The following is a 21,608-nucleotide window of genomic DNA, read 5'->3' on the forward strand; positions in this document are numbered from 1 at the left end:
TCTGCTCGTCCACGCGCTGAGCAAATCCGGGCCCCTTGGATCTGCAGCAAGGAAAAGATTTCTGCCTGAACCTCATCCTTTCTAAAAGGCCCCGTTCTTTTGAAAATGATATATAAGTGTGTGTGTGTATATATATATATATATATATATATATATATATGTATATATGTATATATGTATACACATACATACTTATATATATGATATATAAGTATATATATGCCTGCACACATGTTATTTATTTACTTTTGTTTTTGGTTAACGTTACATTGAGGTTTTGACCGAAACTCAGCCTGCGCACACTTGAAAAGCGAGCAGGGTCGTTGGGCAGCGAATAAAGGTCTCGGGATTTCCCCGGGGCGCTGCGGAGAGTACAGACAGGAAGCCGGGGGACCTGGCGCCTGACCAGAACTTCCTCGGGGGAGGCTGGGGCTGTGCTCGGGCATCCTGCCCAGAACTCTGCAGAGCGCGCAGGCCAGAGCAGATGTCTGGCTGCACAGAGTGCAGGGGGCGCGCTGGCCGAGGGTCCCACGGCCTCACCCGCAGGGTCCGCACCGGGTGGGCACAGGAGGGCGGTCGAGGCCGCTCCCAGGGAGGCGCTGACACACAGTGAGGTTGCACCCTTCTATTCCGGCCCAGCCTCTTCTCCCCCCCACCCCCTTCGCTGCGCCCTGGAGGGAATTCAGAAGGGACTTTCCAGAGAGCGTTTGCGTGCAGGGTGTGGAAATGGAATAAAAGCATATGCAAATAGGCCTTCGAGTGCCTTCCTCCACCCAGCGATCAAGGGCCGGTCTCCAGAAAGATGCTCTTGCTCCAGACCCCTGACAGCTCCTTCCCTGGATGGCCCCGCGGGGTGCCGAGTGCGGTGGTAAAACCCAGACCTGGGCAAGGAGCCACACCAGCGGGGTGGGCGGGGTGGGCAGGAGGGAGTAGCAGGGTGAGGAGGGGGAGGGCCGCTGCAGCCCTGGAAAAGATAAAGTAAAATTTTAGGAGCTCCCTGTACGTGTGAGTTGGGAAAAATAATCACTGCAGGCTGATTTATGACGTACTTATCTCCTGTCTGAGAGGCGGCAGGCTTTTGAACAGTGGATTATTGCGTAGTAAATGGCACATTGAAGATATAATCAAGATGCTTAAGGTGCATTGAATGAGTTAAAGTAGGGGAGATTCTTGTCATGGTGTATAACTATAACAATGCGGCTGGCAGACACTTCCAGTGCCTTAGTGAAGATGAGGCTCCATTGCCAAGAGGGAAATATTTTCAACCTTTTGTTATTTTCGGGGTGGGGTAGGGTGGGGTGAGGACGCCGTGCAGGAGGTATACTGACAATCGCAGGCTGTACTCCCTGGGGTCGTGGACGGGAGCCTGCATTTAGCAAGTCAGACTCTGTGCTGCGCCGAGACTGTGAGAGCGTTGTCCAGGACACATGGTGTGCTCTGGGGACTAGGGGTTGGGGTTATGGCGGCTACATTTTGTTTACTGCTTTTTGTTACTATTCTTTTTCTTTTTTTAAAAAAAAACTTAATTGTTGTTCAAGTACAGTTTTCTCCATTTTACCCCCATCGTTATGTTTCTATTCTTGATCTCATTCAACCTTGTCTTTAAATAGATGAGTTTTGTTGGTTTCTTTGGGAATGAATCTCTTATTTTTTTTTTCGACGTTCTGAACTGGACTTGTATCCATTGGTCAAGAGTGTAGCTTTTCTTTCTGAAGGCATTGTTGTTGTATCACTGCGTTTTCTCGTCATTTGGGACCTTCGCGGCCCCTGTGCCTTATTTCCTTTGCCTGCTTGGGGTTCCACAGGGTTTTGCCCCAACCCTGCCAAGCACTGCGCGGCCCTGAGTTGTTAATGATGGCTTTGTAAACAGCACGGATTTCTCTTCAGGTGTTTGTTTTCAATAAAAATCACCTTGCCATCCTGACACGTAGCACTCCTCAGAACAGGTAAGCAACGGCGTAAGAGCCCTCACTGGCGGAGCTCACGGCGGGAGACGAAGGTAGGAACCTTGACTTTGGGGTTTGCAATGACCTGGGTGGTTAGCGTGGGGTGGGTGCTGTCTGAATCTTGTCTTCAGGAGCCACCACGCCTGGGCATGGACCGGGTACCTGGTTGTCCTCGTCCCTCTGAATTCCTGTCTTCCCATTTCTCTGTGGGCTGTGGAAACCTGGTGGTCTCTTCTCAGTGTAGCCTTTGGGCTAAATCTGTAGCACATGCAGGGTCCGGCACAAATAATGCTTCTTTTTTATTATAAAACCTTTTATTACAAAATCATAAGCATATAACTCTGTAATATAACAATATCACACTCAAACGCACTGTATGACATTTTAGGTGAAATGTTCACATTAAAACTATAAATTATTACCCTACCAACTGCACTGAAGCAGGCGTTACTTGTATGTAATGGGCCCGGTATGTTTTCTCTGCTTGGGTGTGGTCCTACAAGCCAGCTTCTGGGCGCCGTTGGAGTTCAGCTGGTGATTCCTCCCCCTGGGCTTTTATACAACCTGGCAAAAGTTCCTGAATTTGGTCTCGGGCTCAGTCTTAATACTCACAACGACAACAGATTCTTTTTGTTTTAGCAATAACCAATGAAGTCTTTATGATTTACAATTTGCAAAGCGTTTTCATGGGTCATTTCATGTAATTCTTCCATAAGATCGGTGAGGTTAGTAAAGAGAGAAGAATTGGCGCAGAATGGGAGCTTATTAAACAGTTGTTGAATGACTGTGTTATGCTCATTGTACTGCCGAGGAAATTGAGATTTGAGGAGGTCGGGCGACCTACGCAAGGCCACACTGCTCAGCTGGGACTCCACTCAGATCTCCTGACTTGTTCCTCCCCAGACTGGCTCCGATATGGTGTTGTGCAGGGTTTGGGCTGCCCTCCTCCCAGAAAGTGTCTTTGCTTCTATGAAAAGAGACACTGGGAAAATGCAATCAGATGACTCGACTATCAAACAGGCGACAGAGAGCCTTGCCTACCCCTTCCTATAGATTTGGAGGCATTGGAGGGCCCAAAGATTGGAGCCTTTCCTTAAGATTTGGAGGCATTCCTTGTTGGAGACAGAAAGGCAAGGTCATGCTGGAAAAAAAAAAAACCCCGACTGTCTTGAAGCTTTAGTATTTCTTGGGGGGCTGGCGTATAAAAACTGCATAGATTTCAGGGAAAGCTAATACCAGAGTTTTGGGTGTGGAGCTGAAAGTTTTTCCGTAGCTTTGTCTCTCTCGGTACCTCAAGAGTCCCACAGTGCCACCGTTCTGGCAGGGGGAGGGGACCAGCAGCAGCCTGGCTTAAGATCGTTGTTACCAGCTGCGTCCAACACTGGAGGAAATGTCACCCCAATCAGCTCAGATATTAAAATAACAAGTAAAGAGCCCCTTGTTCTACTAACGGAGAGCAGACATGGGATCACCAAGACGTGGCTCTGGGGTTATTATGCCTGTGCACCACTCACAACATCCCACCCGCTTGCCAGAGACTTCCTCCAACCAGGAGCAGAGGGCAGGAAGGAGAATTCGCCTCCTAAATCGAAAGCTAATTACAGAGGCACGCCAGTGGGGATGGGCCCAAGGGCCTTTCCCTCAGACGTCTGTAATCCGAGAGGCAAAGCTCTGGCTACAAAATTTCTCCGGAGGAAAACCGCAGAACAACTCGGGTGACTTCTTTCCTGAACCGACACTCCTGTCCTCTTCAAAATGCAATTGTGTCGCCACCAAGGTGGTCTCAGACCTGCCAGCCTTTCCCCCCGATGGGGTTGGTGTGTGGTTCAGAAAGGCATTTCTCAAGTGAGGTTGTAAAGATTTATTGTTACCTGTGCTTATGAAGCACGTATGGTTTTACTTGTTATCACAATGTTTATCTGCAGTTAGCTCTTTCATCCGTGTGACGTGCGAGACAGATGATACGATTTTTCACTCGATAGGTGCCAGTCTTTCCCTCTGCTACTTTTTAAAACAAGCTTTTAACTTTAGGTGGGTTTGAGGTTGATGGAAGCGTTGCACAGTGAGTACAGATGGCTCCTGTGTACCCCTCTCGGCTGTTGTATGATTTGGAAGGGTGATTTTGCAAGGCCCAACATTGCCCCGTGTACAACGATGTCTTCTCAGAATCTCACTTTTCTCCTATTGATATTTTTTGCTATTTCTGCTCCACGGTCACATGTTTAAGGTTTAATTCGTATTGTTTCTAGAGAGGTCCCAGTTTTTGATAGGAACCTGAGATCACACGGGGCTTTTAAAGAGGTCCCATCCAGACTTCGGGCAGTTAAAAACATCTGTAATATTGCTGATGGGTGTGGCTGCTGTGGAGGTGACTGGCCAGGAAGGAGCACAGGCATTTCTCTGGCACATCGGGAAGGAGGTCAGCCGTGGTGACCCGCCTCTTGTACCGAATGCCTTGTTCTTGCAGCACCAGCTTCGGACACAGTGGCAAGGACGAGGCTCCGCAGTGGGCTTCCTTTTCCTCGGGACTGTCGGCATTTTGGGACTGATTAGTGCTTCGCTGTGGGGGCCATCCTGCGCCATTATTCGAGGGTTAGCAGCGTCCCTTGCCTCTGCACACCGGGTCCCAGTAGTTCTCTTGTCTACGCAGGACGATCTGAATTATCTTCAGACACGGCAGGTATCTGCTGGGCTCGCACCTCTCCCCTCACTTCGAGAACCACTCGGGTCCTGGAGTCAAGCTGCCTGTGCTTGTCCCTGGCTCCACTGTTCGGTTTAGCTGGGAACCTCCGTTTCCTCCTGTGGAAAATGCAAATAATGGTGCCCTTCTCCTAGGATGATTCTGTGAGAGAACAGCAAGCAACTGAGTAGATTGAAGATGTAACCAGCCGGATTAAGTGAGTCATGACTCAGGCGGCGTCCTGGCTAGCAGCTAGGAAGCTGCTCTGGGGAGGTTGTACAAAATAGAAGGTCCCTGTGGGCAGAAGGCTGGGCAGGAGAATTATTAGCAAAAAGAAAAGATTATTTTTAGTCCAGGTCATCTTCTTTTGAGGGGAAAGGAATGACAGGGATTTTATCTTGCAGGGTCCCTTGCTAGGGTGAATCAGGGAATTCCAGACGGATAGGTTTGAAATTCTACTCCTCGGAAAGGAGGAAACTGTAAGTAGGTTAGTTATTGAGGTTGGTTTGGAGATGTGGCTTAGCATAAGCGACTCCATTTTGGCCTGTTGCTTTTTTATTTTTTAACAGTCCTGGAGGGCAGGCAAGCAAACACCCATGATCACTCAGAATAGACCCTGGTAGGGCAGTCCTAGCAGAACATCAGCTGTTACTATTATTTTAAAAACTCTCCATTTGATCTCACTTCTGATAAACACCCAGACTTCCCATTTTTCTACCACCTCCACACCTTCCCCACCAAGGAACCAAGGTGCTTACATCATAACGATATTCACCAAAAAAATTACGTGTTCATGAAACGGAACTCTGTTTCCAGGCTCCAGAACTGTTAATTAACCAGTCCCCTGATGAACTCATGCGAGCTGTGTGTGGGTTTTACTTGCGGCCCCGAAGAGCAATCCCAGCTAGTTAATGGGCCTGTGAGGAACAATCGAGCTGCGTGGAGCAGCAGAAGGGCCCAGAGCATGGTTTTCAAAGCAAGACGGCAACGGCAGGGGGAAGATGGAAGTCTGGGGTGAGGAGAGACCGCGCATTCACTTGATTCGTTCAGGCGCTGGCCTTGGGCACAAGGGGTTCATTTGCTGTGGACACACACCATCGTCCTGCAGTTCAGAGGGGGGTGGACGAAAGCCTCATCTTCCAGCCACTCCTGTTATTTTGTCTCCCAGAAGTTGTTTTCCCTTTTGTAGCCCCAGCTTTTGCAAAACCTCAGGGCTTGCTATTCAGCTTTCCCGAGAGCCCCTCTTGTGGAGAGGATGACTTTTAATAAGATGATTAAATCTTTAAGGAGACTGTGGCTGACATAGTGGGCTGTCTTCACCTGTGCCCGAAAAACTCCTTTCCTCCACTGAAACCAGGACTTGGTTTGAAGAGGAGAGGGGTGCCCTGGCCTGAGCTGGAGGGTCTGAGGGCCCCGCAGGGCTCACTGGTTTGATGGCCTTGGTGAGGCTTGGTTGGTTAATTCACTTAGCCAGCGTAGCTGGGTACGTAGGAGCCTGGGTTCTGGAATGATTAGGTTGAAATCCCAGTTCCTTAACGTGCTGTGGCTCTGTGGCCCTGGTCAAGTCACTTAACCTTTCTCACCTATGAAATGATATTTGCTGATAGCACCTGCCTCATAGCTTCGCTGTGAGTTTTAAGCGAGATAATTCACCCAGCAGCTGGCACAGAAGAAGTACTTAGTACATCTTAGCTATTTGGATCATTGTCACAATCATTATTCATTTGTGTGTTCTCCACAAGAGGAGCGTTGGTCCGGGGGTGGGGGATCTACTAAGTCAAATGCAACACTTTGTGCCTCCAAGGGGACATCAGAGTGAGCACTGAAGGCTGTGGAAGTGGCAGGAGTCAGAGAAGCCCCAAGACACCGGTACCTTAGTGACCACGAAAGGCAAGGACCCTAGACACAGGCAGAGCCCGGGCCTGGAGGGACAGACAGTCGGGGCTGTGGAGACAGGGCTGTGGAGCTTGGCGTTGGTTTCTGAGCCTGAGGTGGCCAGGCCGGGAGACAGAGCGGAGAGTACCGCCACCTCTACAGAGTGGATCCAGCCAGCACGATGTTCATGGGCTTTGAGCATATTTTGTATTAGGCTCTGTCTGATTCCTGGCTGACTGGGCCCCAGAGCCTAGAGGTGCTGAGTGTCTGGTGCTGAGTGTCTTGGTTTGGCGAGCTGTGTCTTATAAAGTCTTTGTATCTCATTGCAAGAACTCACCACAGGGCTGCAAAGGGATTTTGTTTTACACAAACGGCTAGCTCAGTTTAACACCAAGATAACCCTGCAGTTTCTGACTGGCAAAGATTTGTTGATCCATTGTCTTTCACATGGCTGTGTCCGCTCCAGCCTTCCTCCTAAGTCACAGATCTAAATAAGATAATTATTTAAACATTTTTAAAAAATGAAGTGCTATGTAAGGGACTTTTTATTTTTAATAGCAAACATAGAGCAATGTGGATGTATCTCTTTTAGACCTTTTGGGAGTTAACTGGAAGACCAGGATTAAGCTAGCTTTGAAAGGATTTTAGATTTGCACATTTATACTAGATTAGTAGTTTTTCTAAAAGCCTCGCATACTGAAAACCCACTTTTTAATTCTGATTCCAGGTAGCAAGAGCAAAGTGCCACAGGAGAATTTTTTCAAAATCCTCTTTACAATAACTCACATTAGTTTTTATTTTTTCCTCTGATAGTGGGAAAAATACATAAAAGAGAAGGGGATGAACTTTTGGAAATAGAAATGAATAGCTTCTTTATCATAATGCACCAAGACCAAAGCAGGTGTGACGTTTCTTCTCAAAGGGCAAATTATACATTTACCTGACAGAGTCACACGTTAATGTTCTGTCTCAACAGAGAACTCAGCTTTTCAGCTTGTTATGGATTTCACACAATGTGAGTTTCCTGGGCTCTGCGCTGGGGAAATGCTAATAATACATCTAACAGCAGTGTCGATAAATGTAAGTGGTCAGTGGGTAAAAGACCTTTGTGTTGTTCTTTTGTTTCCACGGTTTCTGACTGCAAATCTCATGATGCTGACGAAAAGGCTCATATCACCGAGTTCATCTTGGTAAACAGGTAGCAGTCACTTTGCTGTCTTGCTCTGTCCTGCCCTCCGTTTGCTGGAGAAATGGTCCCGACCGTGCAGCTTAAGTTCATTTTGACCCTGAAATGCAGACTGAGGAGCGGGAGGCTGGAGGGTTTGGTTAACCCCTGCGCAGGTGGGGATTAGGCACAGGAAGCAGACCACGATGGCTGAAAGGGCGCACCAGTCAGACCCTGGTGGCCTCTGGTGTCCCCGTCTGCTCCCTGTGGTTCGGAGAACTAGAAAGGACCTGACCTGGAAGTTCCGGTGGTTTTCATCGGGCAGAGAGTGGGGGAGTGACTGTCTGGATCAGAGACAGAAGGGGGTCTTTCAGAGGGCAGAAGGGAGCGATTATTGGTCACGAGGAAACCATAGAATTATTAGTTATCACAAAATAATTGCTTGAGATACATTTTCTAACCACCTACTATGGGCTGTGAAGGGGCAGCGGGAGAGGCTGAACATCTCGAGGCTGTTTGGAGAGTTTCACAGTCGCCTGTGACTTGACTGATGCACTCAGGACCCGGAGGACCCAGGGTCACACTGCGTGACCAGGCGGTGGATACTTGGGACTATTTCTTGCCCCCTCCCAACGGTTCACCAGCCCCAGCCAGAATATTTTTAAAAATGCAGTGGGGATCACACCCGTTCCCTGCTTCGTCTATCCCCTGTTAGGGTGGACTCCAGATTCCTAAGCAAGGCTGATGGTGTGCGCTGACCTGTGGCTGCCTGGGCCTCCCTCACCTCTGTGCCTTCCTGGTCTCCTCCTGGCCCCCGCGGGGCCCCTGTTAGTCCCCACTTGTGTGGCTTGTCACGTCCTATCTCAGGGTGGTTGAACATCCTGTCCCCTGTGCCTGGACCTCCTTTGACTTGCCCCTCCCCAGACCACGTCCTGTTCGTCCTTCAGGACTTCTCCTGAAGCGTCTCCTCTTCATGGGATCGTGTGCTTTTTTTTGTTGGTGGCACTTCTGCCATTTAAGCTCACTTGTTTTTTGTGAGACTGTCAGTGAGCTCTTGGTCTGTGCTGTCATGTGGTGATCTCCACGAGGATGAGGACAAGGGCCACGTTCATCGTGTTCCCTGCTGTATCCGCAGCATCGTCCCAGGGCCTGAGTCCTGCTGGGTGAATGTGTGATGACTGGTGAGTGAGTGAATGGGTGGACGTGGAAGGAGAGAGCCCCCCCCCGGGTCAATGCAATTGTCCATTCAAAGCATCTCCTAGGACCAGGGGACTGGGCACGTGGCAGTGGATCCCTGTTTGCCTGCCCTTGTGTTCCAACGGCTTCTGGACGGCAGGGCTTAGACCACAACGGTCTTTTCATCTCCCGCGTCTGGCTCACACAGAAACTCCGTGAAGGTTTGTGGGAGGAAGAATAAAAGTTGCAGGAATGAAGGGGCTCACCTGGATGTTAAAGCAAGCTTGAGGGTGAGGGGGACGGAAGAGCAAATTTCAGTAGTGAGCAGCAGAAAGAATTGGGGTGCAAAACAAGATGGGGGTTAAAAAAAAAACGCCGAGAACCTGAATTAGAAAAATACCCACTAGTCACCAGACACAGCTTGACAGGATGTGCTCACACTACAGATGGGAGGGCGGGGTGGGGAGGGTGCCTGGAGTTTCCCCAGCTGAGCCCAAGGTCTTGAAGGATGCGGTCTTACAGCGAGCTGTCCACCTCAGGAGTTGCCTGCCTTTGACAGATGCTTAGCGAGCCCTAGTCCGTCAACTGATCGTTGAAGGGCACGAAAATTTGCTCTTGGGCCTGAAAAAAGTCTTACTCTTTTTAGCACAGATATACATCTAGTATGTAAACAGATGTGTACTGTACCTGTGGTATTAAAATTCCACGGCGGGGGGTGATTAGGAAAACAGGCTCTTTCAGGGGCAGGAAGAAAGGGTTGGGAGCTGAGCAGCACCACGTCAGGTGCTATTCGGGCGCACGTGCCCACCCCAAGGAGCTTTCACTCTGGTGAGGCAGATGGCAATGAGCAAGGCAGGAACCACAGCTGTCAGAGAATGAGAAGCCCCGTGAAGGAAAGCAGGGCAGGGGACAGAGTGCGTGAGCGCCAGCGAGGGAACATCTGCGGTCATTTTAGGGCAGGGGTCCAGTGGCTCTGAGGAGGTGACACTGGCGGAGAGTCTGGAAGACGTGAGGGGTGCGTGTTGTGTGGTGGCCCTGAGTCCGCCGGGAGCCCCGTGGGCAGGGTGCGTGGGGGAGGCCTGGGAGGAAAGGCGTCTGGAGACAGGACAGGGGCCGGACAGCAGGGCCCTCGCAGGCCAAGCCAAGGGCGGCGGATTTTGCTTTGAATGTGGTGGAAACTGTTGGAGAGCCTTCCAGGGGACTGACATGATCTGATTTAGCTTTTGATTAGATCCCTCTGGCTGCTGCTTGAAGGTGGACAATAGAGGCAGGGGTGGATCCAGGGGACCCGCTGGGCGCCTGTGGCTGGGCTGGGTGGGAAGTGCTGGTGGCCTGGGGGGAGGGGAGAGGGCAGGCTGCCGTGTACTGTGAAGGCGGAGCTCTCAGGGCTTACAGAGGGAGTGAACAGAGGGGAGAGGGGAGTCCCCCAGGCATGCCGAGGCTTTAACCTGGGCCAGGGGTCTGCACTCACTGAGTCAGTGGACTGTGGGAAGAGCCTGCCTTCCCAGGGATCAATCCCAGAGTGAGGTCTCCCTCCAACCAGCTGTGCGCCTCTGCTGTGGACACCAGGCTTAGCATCTGTTTTCTGTTGCCTTCTACAGTTAGTTGCTTGTTTTTCCCCAGGGAAGAAATCACTTAAAAACAAACAAACAAACAACAAACTTCTCCAAGAGGCAGACAGTGGGGCAGCGTGGATAAAATTGTTAGTTAGGTGTGCCGGGGTGAGTGTTTTAACTGCGTAACATCTTTTCCCCTTCCCCGTGTCTCCATTCTCTCCATCCTTCTTGTTCTGATCCCCCACTTCCTCTTCCTTCTTGATTGGATTTAATCCGTTAGATTATTCTTGTTGGGTCAGTTGGAGGTGGCGGACGTGTCTGCTTCTCACGGTGCTGTGAGAGTGAAGGGGGGCTGGCGCGTGCAGTGCCTTGTCTGGGCCCGGCGGGCAGTTGTCACTTGGGGGTCTTTACATTGTGTGGCTCCCCCTCCCATCACACTTCTGTCTTGCTGGCTGTCATCTCTCAGGGTCGTTTGGGTCGAAGCACTCTAGGATGAGGGGATAACATTTCCCCCTTCAAGGCTTGGGTTTCCATCTCGTGAAAGGGGGAAGCAAGACCGACTGAAGCGATGAAACAGGGGAGACCCTCCCTGTGGGCGTTCGCGTGGTACGTTACATTGCGCTCTTAGTGGAACAGGCCGCATCGATTTGAGGCTGATGGAGAAGCCCTGGGTGCCTCCCCAGGCAAGCGAGGGCACAGTGGACCATTTTGAGTGGGTGCGATTGAGGCTGCCCCACGAGCCATGGAAGACGTTCATGTAGTAACCACCAAATCGGGTGGGTCCCCTGGAACACCAAGTGCCCGGAGCTTTGGCTGGGCCCATGGATGAATGGAGCAGGAAGCCGGACACAGAGTGAAGGCCTGGGACGCACGGGTGTCTCACAGTGGCAGATAGGGACAGGTGTATGTTTCAGCAGAGGTGCACGAGGTGCCTCTTTCCTCTTGGCACTTGCGGCAGACTTCATTAATCTATCACACCACTCATTCCTGAGTCTGTTATAAAAATAACATTTCCTGGGTGTTTACTGCACGCCAGGCACTGCGTTTTACAAATATCCTCTTGATCACTCCCAACAACAACTCAGCGGGGCAGATAGATCTCTTGTTATACCTTCAGATGTGAGTGAGGAGACAGGCTCAGAGAGGAGGGTAGCATGTGCAGGCAGCCCAAGTCCAGAGCCTGTTCCCTGGCCGCTGTGCTTTACTGCCTCCAGGTGCGCCAGAGGCTGCCTGAGGACCCCTCTGCCTGGTAAATTCATTCCCATCTGCTTTATCGAGATTGTGGGGCTCAAGTTCGTATGCAGTAGACACTCATTTGTTTGTTCACTCATCGATTACACAGTACTTTCCGGCCTCTGCCATGTGCCAGAGAGAGTGTTAGATGCTGAGGATTCAATAGTCAATGGGACACAGCCCCTGCTCAGGGCTACTCTTGGCGGAAACATCGCTTCTCGTCTAGGACTCCGAGTGGGTGGGAAGGCTCGGGATTTTTGTGATTTGGGACTAAGTCAGTGCTGCCTTCCTTGTGTTGAGCCAGAAAGTGTCCCAACTGATGATGGAAATCAGCAACACTCTGAAAATGAATCATGATGCCCCAGCATGTGCCCTGGACCAGAAATTGGGTCACCAGTTTTACTGACTTGAATGACTACCTTTTACCGACTTGAATGATTTAGCTGTTTGACCTTGGGCCTTGGTTATAACTCATGGTTGAGCAATGCTGTCTCGTGCATTAGTTTACTTTGCTCCTTCCAATACCCGACTGGAAGGAGAAGGTCTCCCATGTGCAGAGAGAACGTGACCTGCCTGCTTCTCAGAGCTGGTGGAAGAGAAGCTGGGACTAGAATCCAGTGTGACTTTAGCTCCTTGTTTTTATTATCTCATCATGCTGGCGTCTTCATGATTTTAGGCCTTTAGTTTCCCCGCCTATAAAATAAGGAATTAAACCACACGCTCTCTGTGAGTTTCCTTCCTTCCTTCCTTCCTTCCATCCATCCTTCCTAATTACTGGAGTGCTGGCTATGACCCAGGTATCATGCTTGAAACTGGAAATAATGTCATGTACACACACACACCAAGAAAGGTAAAAGACAACCTATAGAAAGAAAATGTTTTGAAATTATGTTTATATATGTGGGGCTAGTGTCCAGGATATAGAAAGAACTCTTACAACTTAATGAAGAAAGACAACCAACCCAATTAAGAAATCAGCAAAGGATCTGAATACACATCTCTCCAAAGAAGACACACAAATGGCCAGTCAGCACGGGAAAAGATGCTCAACATCATTAATCATCCTGGAGATGCTAGTCAAAACCACGACGAAATATCAGTTCACAGTAGGATTGCCATCAAAGGAAAGAAAAGGACAAGTGTTGGTAAGAATGTGGGGAAATGAAGGCCCTCATGCACTGCTAATGGAGTTGGACAATAGCATATCCACTCTGGGAGACAGGGAGTTTCCCAAAAGGTGAGGCACAGAGTTACCGTATAATTCAGCAATTCTACTCCTCGGTGTCGAACCGAGAGAAACGAAAGCATGAAACGACACAAGAGCTTGTAAGGCAGTGTTTGCAGAAGCATCATTCCAACAGGCGAGAAATAAGAGCAACCTAAATGCCCACCACCTAATGAACGGACAGGCGGAATTCGGTGGATCCAAACCACGGAATATCATTCACCCATAAGAGCAATGAAGTGCTGATAGGGGCTGAGCCCGAGACGTGCTGGGCTTGCTGTGGCCAACGGCAGTCTCCACCTTCTGGGGGAGGGCTGGGAGCTGCCTCGGTGCTCTCTGGACTTCCTTAGGCTGTAGATTTGATGGGGAGTAAGGGGTGTGCTTCGTCTGCTTTGAGAACTCGTCTCCGATTCATCACTGTCTCTTGGTGTCTTGAAATGTCCATCTCACAGACTTTGAAAACGTGATGCTAAATAAAAGAAGCCAGCCACAGAAGGTCACACGCTGCATGATTTGGTTTATATAAAACACACAGAATAGGGAACGCTGTAGAGACAGAAAGCAGATTGGTGATTGCTTAGGGCTGGAGAAAGTGGGGAGTGACTGCCAACGGGTATTCAGTGTATTTGGGGGATGATGAAAGTGTTCTGAAATTGCTCATGTCCATGGTTGTGTCCTCGGTGAGTATACCAGAAAGCCAGTGAACTGTATGCTTTAAATAAGTGAATAGTATGGCGTGTGAATTATGTCTCCATAAAGCTATTCCAGATATTTCTATGTGCATTTAAAAATCCTAGCATAGCCTCTGCTCCCGTGAAAAGTGTAACCTTAAGGGGGGGACGAATATTAATCCAATAATGATACAAAGAGATTTGCAGTTACAAATTGCGTTAAGCACTATCGAACTGGGTATTAGACATGAGACTAGCAGGCTAGTGAGGGTTAGCAAAGAGGTATTAGGAAAGTACACTATTTAGGTGTTCTGACAGAAAGCCCCTAATAGCAGTGGGTAAACCAGGTAGAGGTCAAGTTCGGTAGCGCAGGTGTAGGGCAGTCTTGGGCTCATTTGGAGGCCTACCTTTTCAGGGATCTCCTAGAAGGTTGCTCTGTCCCTCCCTTGGTGTTGGGGGGCTGCCCTCATCTGCGTGGCCCGTGGGGGCCCCCTATCATGTCTACTATCCAAGCAGTGAGAAGCGGGGGAGGGAACAGCGGATGGCTCATCAGTTCTGCTCAGAACTCCGTCCCAGGAGCCAGGAAATGACGTCATGCACCAGGTATCCATGCGCCCGGATTTAACTTCGGGGTTCTGGGTGGACAGAGGTTGGGCGAACAATTAGCAGTGTCTACCATAGATGGCCTCTTTGAGGAAGTGGCGTTGCAGGTGAGAACCAAAGGATGAGCTGGTGTTAAAGAGAAGGAAGAGTTTTCCAGGCTGGAGAGAGCGTGTGCGGGGGCCACAAGGTGGGAAAGACCAGCTCTGATGTTTAGTGATGTTCCGTGATGCACGTGTCCACGGTGCACGTGACCACCACGCACGTGCCCTCAGATGCTCAGGCTGGGTGGGTGCCAGGGCTGGACCGGGCCCCAGGGGGCAGCTGCTCTGGGTTCACCTGGCTTTCCTCTTGTATCTTCCAGGCTGGGGATGGGCCCGGACTGCTCCGAGGGGGGCTTTGCGCTGACTCAGGAAGGACGCTGTGTGCCCTCAGCTTTGAGAACTGAATTCCATGGGTTGTGTCAATGTCAGACCTGTGAAGTTCAGTTCTTCAGCTGGGATAGCACTGTCATCATGGACTCCAGGGACGCTGGACAGAGCAGCCCCAAGGTCAGCTGAAGAACTTGGAAGACTGGAGACAGCTGGGTGAAGTCTTCAGCTCTGAATGAACAGGGAGGGCGGGTTCACGAGGAAAAGCACTCATTTTCATTGCGAGAAGCCTTGCATTCTGTGCCAAGCAGGGTTCCAACGAGCCGGACAAATGCTCCTGGCGAGTCATTGCCACGGCTGCTGTTGCAGGTTGACTTTACGTGGACTGGTCACTCACAGCCAGCCGGGTACCGGACTCACTGCTTTCCGTTCTCTTGGGCAAATGACTGCAGTGAAACTGAGACACCTGGCTCTGTCCTGCAGCGACTTTCCCCCTTCTTCATGGGAACACGACAAGTATTCTTCTGCATGAATTGCTGGGGTCCTGGTTCCTTTTAAAGATGAGAAATATGGGTACATCCCTCTTACGGCCCCCCTCTCCCTTTATTTGAATCTCAACCTCCCTGCATTCTGTAAAAACATTAGGGCTACATTGTGTCTTTGTATTCCAAACAAGACTGTCCTTATGCTCGACCCCAGTTTCTCTCAGGGAAAAGGGATGCGAGGTTGGGAAGGCTCCCTCCACTTGCTGGCACGCGGCTGTGTGCTGTGGGCCCCGCCCTTGCGCTGCTCCCCTCCTCCGCGGAATCAGCTGGCTCTGCTCCTGGGCCGGGCTTGCTATGAGGATTTCCACCTTCAGACGGAGGGCTGGGGGCTGTGTGTATGCCATCCGGACTTTGTTAAGGCTTTATATTCGACGGGGAATAAAGAGTGTGCTTGGTGTTTTGGGGAGCTCATCTTCGATTCCTCACCGTCTCTTGGCGTCCTGGAATGCCCATCTCACTGGAGTCTGTAGGCCGAAAGCGCGGCGGGGCCCAGCGACCCTCCAGCACGCGGATGCCCACTCTTCTCAGTGACGTCGAGTGGGCAATGTGTCCCAGGCACCGGGCCAGGGTGTTTTGTGCGTGATCCAGTGAGTCTCACACCAAACCTCATCTGGAAAATGAGGACAGATGAACAAAAGGCTGTCCTGTGCTCCCCTGTGGGTGCAAAGGGGTGCTTGGTTCCTCCGAAAGCCCCCCAGCATGGGTGTGGGGTGTGGGTGTGCTCTCTGGCCCCTGCTGATCCTGTCGAGGACCTGCCCCACCCCTCTCACTCTGCCCACTTCTGCCCTTGGCTTAGGCAACCCTTAGCCGGTGACTCATTCTAGAACCAGAACAGGGGGGAAACTGAGCTGAGACCAGAGTTCAGTGTCGTCAGTCCTAGACCCCCCAGAGAAAATTCAGAGTTTACATTAGAGGCTTCAATACTCTGTTTTGGACCACTGCTGCCGTGAATACCGACTTAGACTCAGAGCTCCGACTGACTACAAAAGACATTCTAATTGCAGGTGAACTCATCCTGAAGTGACCCTGACAGATGCAATGGGGAGTACATACCTGCGTGCAGGTGTGCACACACACAGTAACCTGGTGGATCATGGGGAGTCGGCGAAAATTCACAGTATAAAAGAACGCTTCATTTCCTAAGAGGATTCGTGTTCAGATTCCACTAATACGTTTTCCGAGAATTTTGGAGGTTGTATTTGCTTTATCTATACGTACTTTATAAAAGTGGAAAAAGCAGGGTACCAAAGAGTTAGGATTATATGATTCTATTTATGTAAACTTATAAAAGTATAGAGGATTATGTGCATTGAAAGAAGCACATCAGTTACTATTGGGGAGTACCTCTGGGGCAGAGAGAGTTGAGACACATTTTCCTTTCCTTGTACTTTTCTCCATTGCTTGATTCTCATGCTGAACATGTTTAATTAAAACAACAAAGTTACTGAAAGACGTGTCACATACAACTGTGATGAATCCAGACAGTGTGGGCACTGGGCATTGGTTAGAAGTTACGTTGCAGAGATGTGTCATGGGGGAGTTGGAGGGAGGTTCCTGGTGTGTTCAGGGAAGGAGGTAGGCAATCCCCCACGGAGGGATTCCAAGAGAAGTGTGTCTAAGTCCAGTGGGTAGTGGGTGGCAAAGGTAGCAGGTGATTTCTTTTTTCGCCTTTGCTTATGCTTCTCTGGCCAAATAAGAAAAGAAAGAACCCTCAGTATACATGTTGCTTTCCAAGAATTCGCCCGTCGTGCTCATCAGTGGTTTTCAAAGTGTGTTTCCTGGATGAGCAACATCAGTATGAACTGGGAGCTTGTTAGAAATGCAAATTCTCAGGCTCCTCCCAAGACCTACTGAATTAGAAACCCTGGTAGTGGCCCGGCGATTTCCGTTTCAATAACCCTTCAGCTGACAAACGCATCCTAACATTTTAGAACTGGTGTCAATCATGGGGCACCCCCTCCACTCAACTGAGGTGCAGCCAATGTCGGTGTGAATGATGTTGGCCTTGGCCTGGCTGGTGTGGCTCCGTGGACTGAGTGCCGGCCTGTGAACCAAAGGGTTGCCTGTTTGATTCCCCAGTCTGGGTGCATGCCTGGGTTACAGGCTGGGTCCCCAGTGGGGGAGAGAGTGAGAGGCAACCACACATTAATGTTTCTTTCCCTCTCTCCTTCCCTTCCCCTCTCTTTAAAAAGAAATAAATAATAAGCCCTGGCTGGTATAGCTCAGTGGATTGAGCGTGGGCCTGCGAACCACACGATCGCAGTTCGATTCCCAGTCAGGGCACATGCCTGGGCTGCAGGCCAGTTCCCAGCAGGGGACTCATGAGAGGCAACCATACATTGATATTTCTCTCCTTCTCTCCTTCCCTTCCCCTCTAAGAATAAATAAATAAAATCTAAAAATAAATAAATAAATAAAATCTTTAAAAAATGATTAAAAAAAAGAAAGATGCTGGTCTCCTACACGTGCATGTGTGGCTATTCCATGCAGCTTGTCTCGGAAAAGTGGGTGCACAGCAGGACTCCAGAACCCCAAGTTCACAACCAGTGATCATCTACACCCGTGACCGTAGGTCCCCAAGTTTTTAAAGTGCAAACTTGAGGTGCATAAAGTCACCCTAAGAGGTTATTAGTTGCAGCAGATTCCTGGGGCCTCCCCTGACCCGCAGCCTCAGCATCTCCTGGGGTCCGCCATTTTCACTGTCACCATTGGGAAGTCCCATCGAGGCATTTCTCCGGCAAGATGTTGAGCAACAGTTTTAGGCTTTTTCAGACTTTCTTTTTTCCCCTGTCCCCCCTTCCACTTCTTCTTTCCTTCTCATCCTTTTCTTCCTGCTTTGGGGTCTTGGGAGCAGACTCATTGTCCTCTCTGCTCCGAACTTGGAAGGAGACAGGGCTGCCGTCTTCAGGTGACAGCTCACATTGGTGGGATATGTTAGGAGGCTGGGCACACTACTCAATAGTCACTACCTATCCATGGCTGCTGGGAGTTACTGACTTAGGGACACAGTGGCTTCCTGGGTCCCGTCGACTAGTACAGTGAAGTCGTCATTGTTCACACACGTGCATCCCAGTCCACTCTCCTGGGCTGCCAGGTTACATTGGTGTTGCAAAAACCATTCTTGTTATATTAACAATGGTTGGACTTTTCTGGACAGACCTCATATGTGTGTGTATAGTGTGTGTGTGAGTGTATAGATTTATTATAGGGAATTGGCTCGTGTGACTATTGAGTCCCACTTGTCAAGTCCCAAGGTCACAGGTGTTTCGTCCAGGCGGAGGCCCAGGAGAGCTGAGGGTGTGGGTCAGCCGGAGTCTGAAGGCCTGAGAACCAGGAAAGCCGAGGTGCCGTTTTAGTCCGAAGGCCGTCAGGTTCAAGACCCACAGAGGCTTGATGTTTCCGTTTGAATCCAAAACTGAGGAAAACCAATGTCCCAGCTCAATAATCAGGCAGGAGGTGTCCCCTCTTCCCAGCAGTGGGCCAGCCTTTTTGCTCTGTTCACGTCTTCTCCTCTTGACTGGATGGGGCCCACCCACAGTAGGCAGGGCCGTCTGCTTCTCTCAACCTGCTAACTCGAATGTTTAACTCATCTAAAAAGCATCCTCTGAGACACACCCCAAATCATGTTTGATACAGGCTGACATGACATTGACCTTTGCAATTCCTTTAAAAGATACGTTTATTTCTAGGCCCTCTTGCTCCTCCCCCTTCTTTGGATACTATTTCAGAGAGGCAGTCCATAGCTGGGGTGTCTGGCTGGTGGAGGAGAGTGGAAAAATGCGCTGGGGGTGTGGGCGGGGAATCGGGCACCTTGCCCACTCCCTCTTCGGTCTTCACAGCCCTAAGGGGCTTTGGGGGGAATTCTTATTATTTCTATTTTTATTTAGGTATAGTTGGTATCCAGGCTTATATTGGTTGGATTAGTTTCCCATGTACAATATAGCGATTTGACATTTTTATTCCTTGCAGTGTGATCACCCCACTGATTCTAGCCATTACCTTTCACCATGTAAACTCACTGCGGTATTGCCAACTTTATTCCCCTTTGCCTTTTCACACCAGCACCCCCTCCCGCCCCCCCACTCCCCCCTCTCCCCTCACTGTTTTTGAAGGCAAGTCCTGCTCCTGTGTCCTAGGGCAGCTCTTCCAAGCGGAAGAGCTAACTTGGGTTGCTCTCGGGAAAGTGCAGGCAGCAACACAATTGCAACGTTCCTATATGAGGCGTTTACAACGCTCCAGGTGTCTCATATACCAGGAAGGTATTATCCCCATTTGCTAGATGAGAAAACTGATGCTCGGAGAGGTTGCATCCCTGGCCTAACTTCCATGCACTGCAAAGTGTCACGGCTGGGATGTTACCCAAGGCTGCCTCACCAGAGCCTGAGTTCTCTCCCAGGTTGGCCCTGGGCTTTACCGACTGCCAAGTGTTTTGGCACGCTCTTACATGTGCTGGACCTAGCATTCCCCAGTGGAGCAGTGGAGCCGATGGCATAACCGTCATTCTAGAGACGGGAAGATGGAGTTTTCGAAAAGTTAGGTGGCTTGTCTGTCCCTGTGTCCGACAGCTGGTGATGGGCGAGGCTGAGCCTCAACTCCCAAATCTGTATAATAAAAAGATAGTTTTACCTAAACAATTCATAGGGTACGCCTCAGCTTAGAAGGAACGAAAGAGTAAATACCCCCCTGCTTCTGTGTCCCCAGTATCACTAACACTAGAGGAGTGGATGCTGAGGTCCACTCTGGCTCACCCCTGTGTCTTTGGGAAGCACGAGGGGGACTTTCCACATGACCAAGTCCACCCTCAGGGGCACACTCACACTTTAAAGTATCTTAAAATTACAGCATCCATTTCTTGAAGGCACGTAGTAGGCAGCCTTTAAGAAACCATGATGCATCTTTGCTCTTGGTCGTGCAATGCTAAGACTGGTCGGATCCCATCTCTCTCTGGGCAGCCAATGTATTTTCTTGTTTGAAAAACTAATTTTTCTTATATAACATGAGTTTACTGCAGAGAATTTTACAAACGCAAAAACATATAAATGAGAAAAAAAATTTAAATTATCTGGACATTTTTATTATACAGCGATTAAGCATTTTCCCCCTGAAAACTTGGAAAATTCAGAGAAATCATAAAGGACAAAACCATTTCCCATGTGCTCAGAGATTACCATTCAGGGTTATTTCCTTTCATTTTCACTTTTTAAAATGTAAATGGAATCATCCCTCCAGTGTAATTTGTGTGCGTGTTCTGTTTCTTTTCATTTTTTAAACCATTTTATCATAAGCATTTCCCCATGTTCGCACGTGATCTTTTCCATCCATTTCCAATGGCCAGATACATGGTCCCTTGTTAACAGGATTATTTCCTGTTACTGGACATTTAGGACCGGTTCTCCTGATTCCCAATCTGCTGCTTCTGCACGTCCCCCCCCCCCCACCCCATATCTGTCTCTATTTTCTTTTAGTCTTTTGGTTACACTGATTCATGCTTTATTCGTGATGGTTTTAGGAGTGTTGAAAAAGCTTAGCAGCTTCGTTAATGTGTAATGATGTTAGTGTTAAGGATCTACTATGTGCCAAGCTCTATTTCAAGGCTTTGAACAGATACTCATTAAGGCCATCAATCTCTCACACAGTAGTGGATACTGTTATTATTCCCATTATACAGATGAGACCTCAGAGGCGCAGTGAGGTTAAGTGTCAGAATGCGTTCATTTGTTTTGAGCAGAACATCTGGCTTACCGGACACTAACATCAATAGGCACTTATTTTTTCTCCTCTCATCCAAAAATTGGCATCTCTTAGCATTGGTTCGGAGGCTCGGCGACGTCCAGACTGCTGTCATTGCAGTCTTCTTCTCCGCGCCTCTTGGCTGTAAAATGGCTGCGACAGCCCTCGACATCACATCCCAGTTCAGGGCAGGACGAGAGTGAGACAGATGGTACTGACTGGACACTTTGGCTTCTTTTATCGGGAAAGCACCTTTTCTTCCCAGAACCCCTTCCTCCCCCCTGCAGAATCCCACTCATGAATCGCTGTGATTTACCTGACCTCTGCCAACTGCAGGAGCAGCTGAGAAACTTTGCCAACCTCTAGAGTGGGAGTTGACGACAATGGAGGGATCTGCTGACCGGCAGCGGCCACCACAAGATACTTGCCAAGGTCAAGCGTTGGTCTTAATCCAGCCAGCCTGCTGCATGCGGGGAGTCACGCCCATTGGCTGGCAGCTGCTGTTTCTCACATCTCTGGCTGAGACCAGAAGTGTGCCCGGGCCTGTCAAACCTCATCTCTCACCGAAGACAACACCATCCAACACATGCTAACATTTTTCATCAATATTAGTGTCACCGCCAAGTGCCGTTAAAATAGAAGTGGTCTCATACATTATTTATCTGCCCTGTGTCCTCCGAGTCATTCTTTTGCTGGAGAGCGCTTTCCTTGGCATTTATAAATGGGGTAACAAATCTGCAGCGCACTGGGTTTGTATCCTTAGGCTGTGGCAGAGGGAGGGGTGGGTGTGAGCTGTTTGGGCTCAAACGAGTTGCTGCATCTCCCCTCAGCCCCG

General features: G+C 49.7%; 1 long non-coding RNA gene across 1 annotated transcript; it reads left to right on the forward strand.

Moving 5' to 3' along the window:
• Nucleotides 1-384: 384 nt before the first annotated feature.
• LOC118976610 (uncharacterized) lies at nt 385-21,430 on the forward strand. Its single transcript, XR_005064355.1, has 2 exons — nt 385-868; nt 21,110-21,430. It is a non-coding gene; the product is annotated as an uncharacterized LOC118976610 (long non-coding RNA).
• The last annotated feature ends 178 nt before the right edge of the window (nt 21,431-21,608 follow it).

The sequence above is a fragment of the Sturnira hondurensis genome, unplaced genomic scaffold (assembly GCF_014824575.4).
Source record: "Sturnira hondurensis isolate 20B ecotype Veracruz unplaced genomic scaffold, ASM1482457v3 Scaffold0000022, whole genome shotgun sequence".
Lineage (NCBI taxonomy): Eukaryota > Metazoa > Chordata > Mammalia > Chiroptera > Phyllostomidae > Sturnira > Sturnira hondurensis.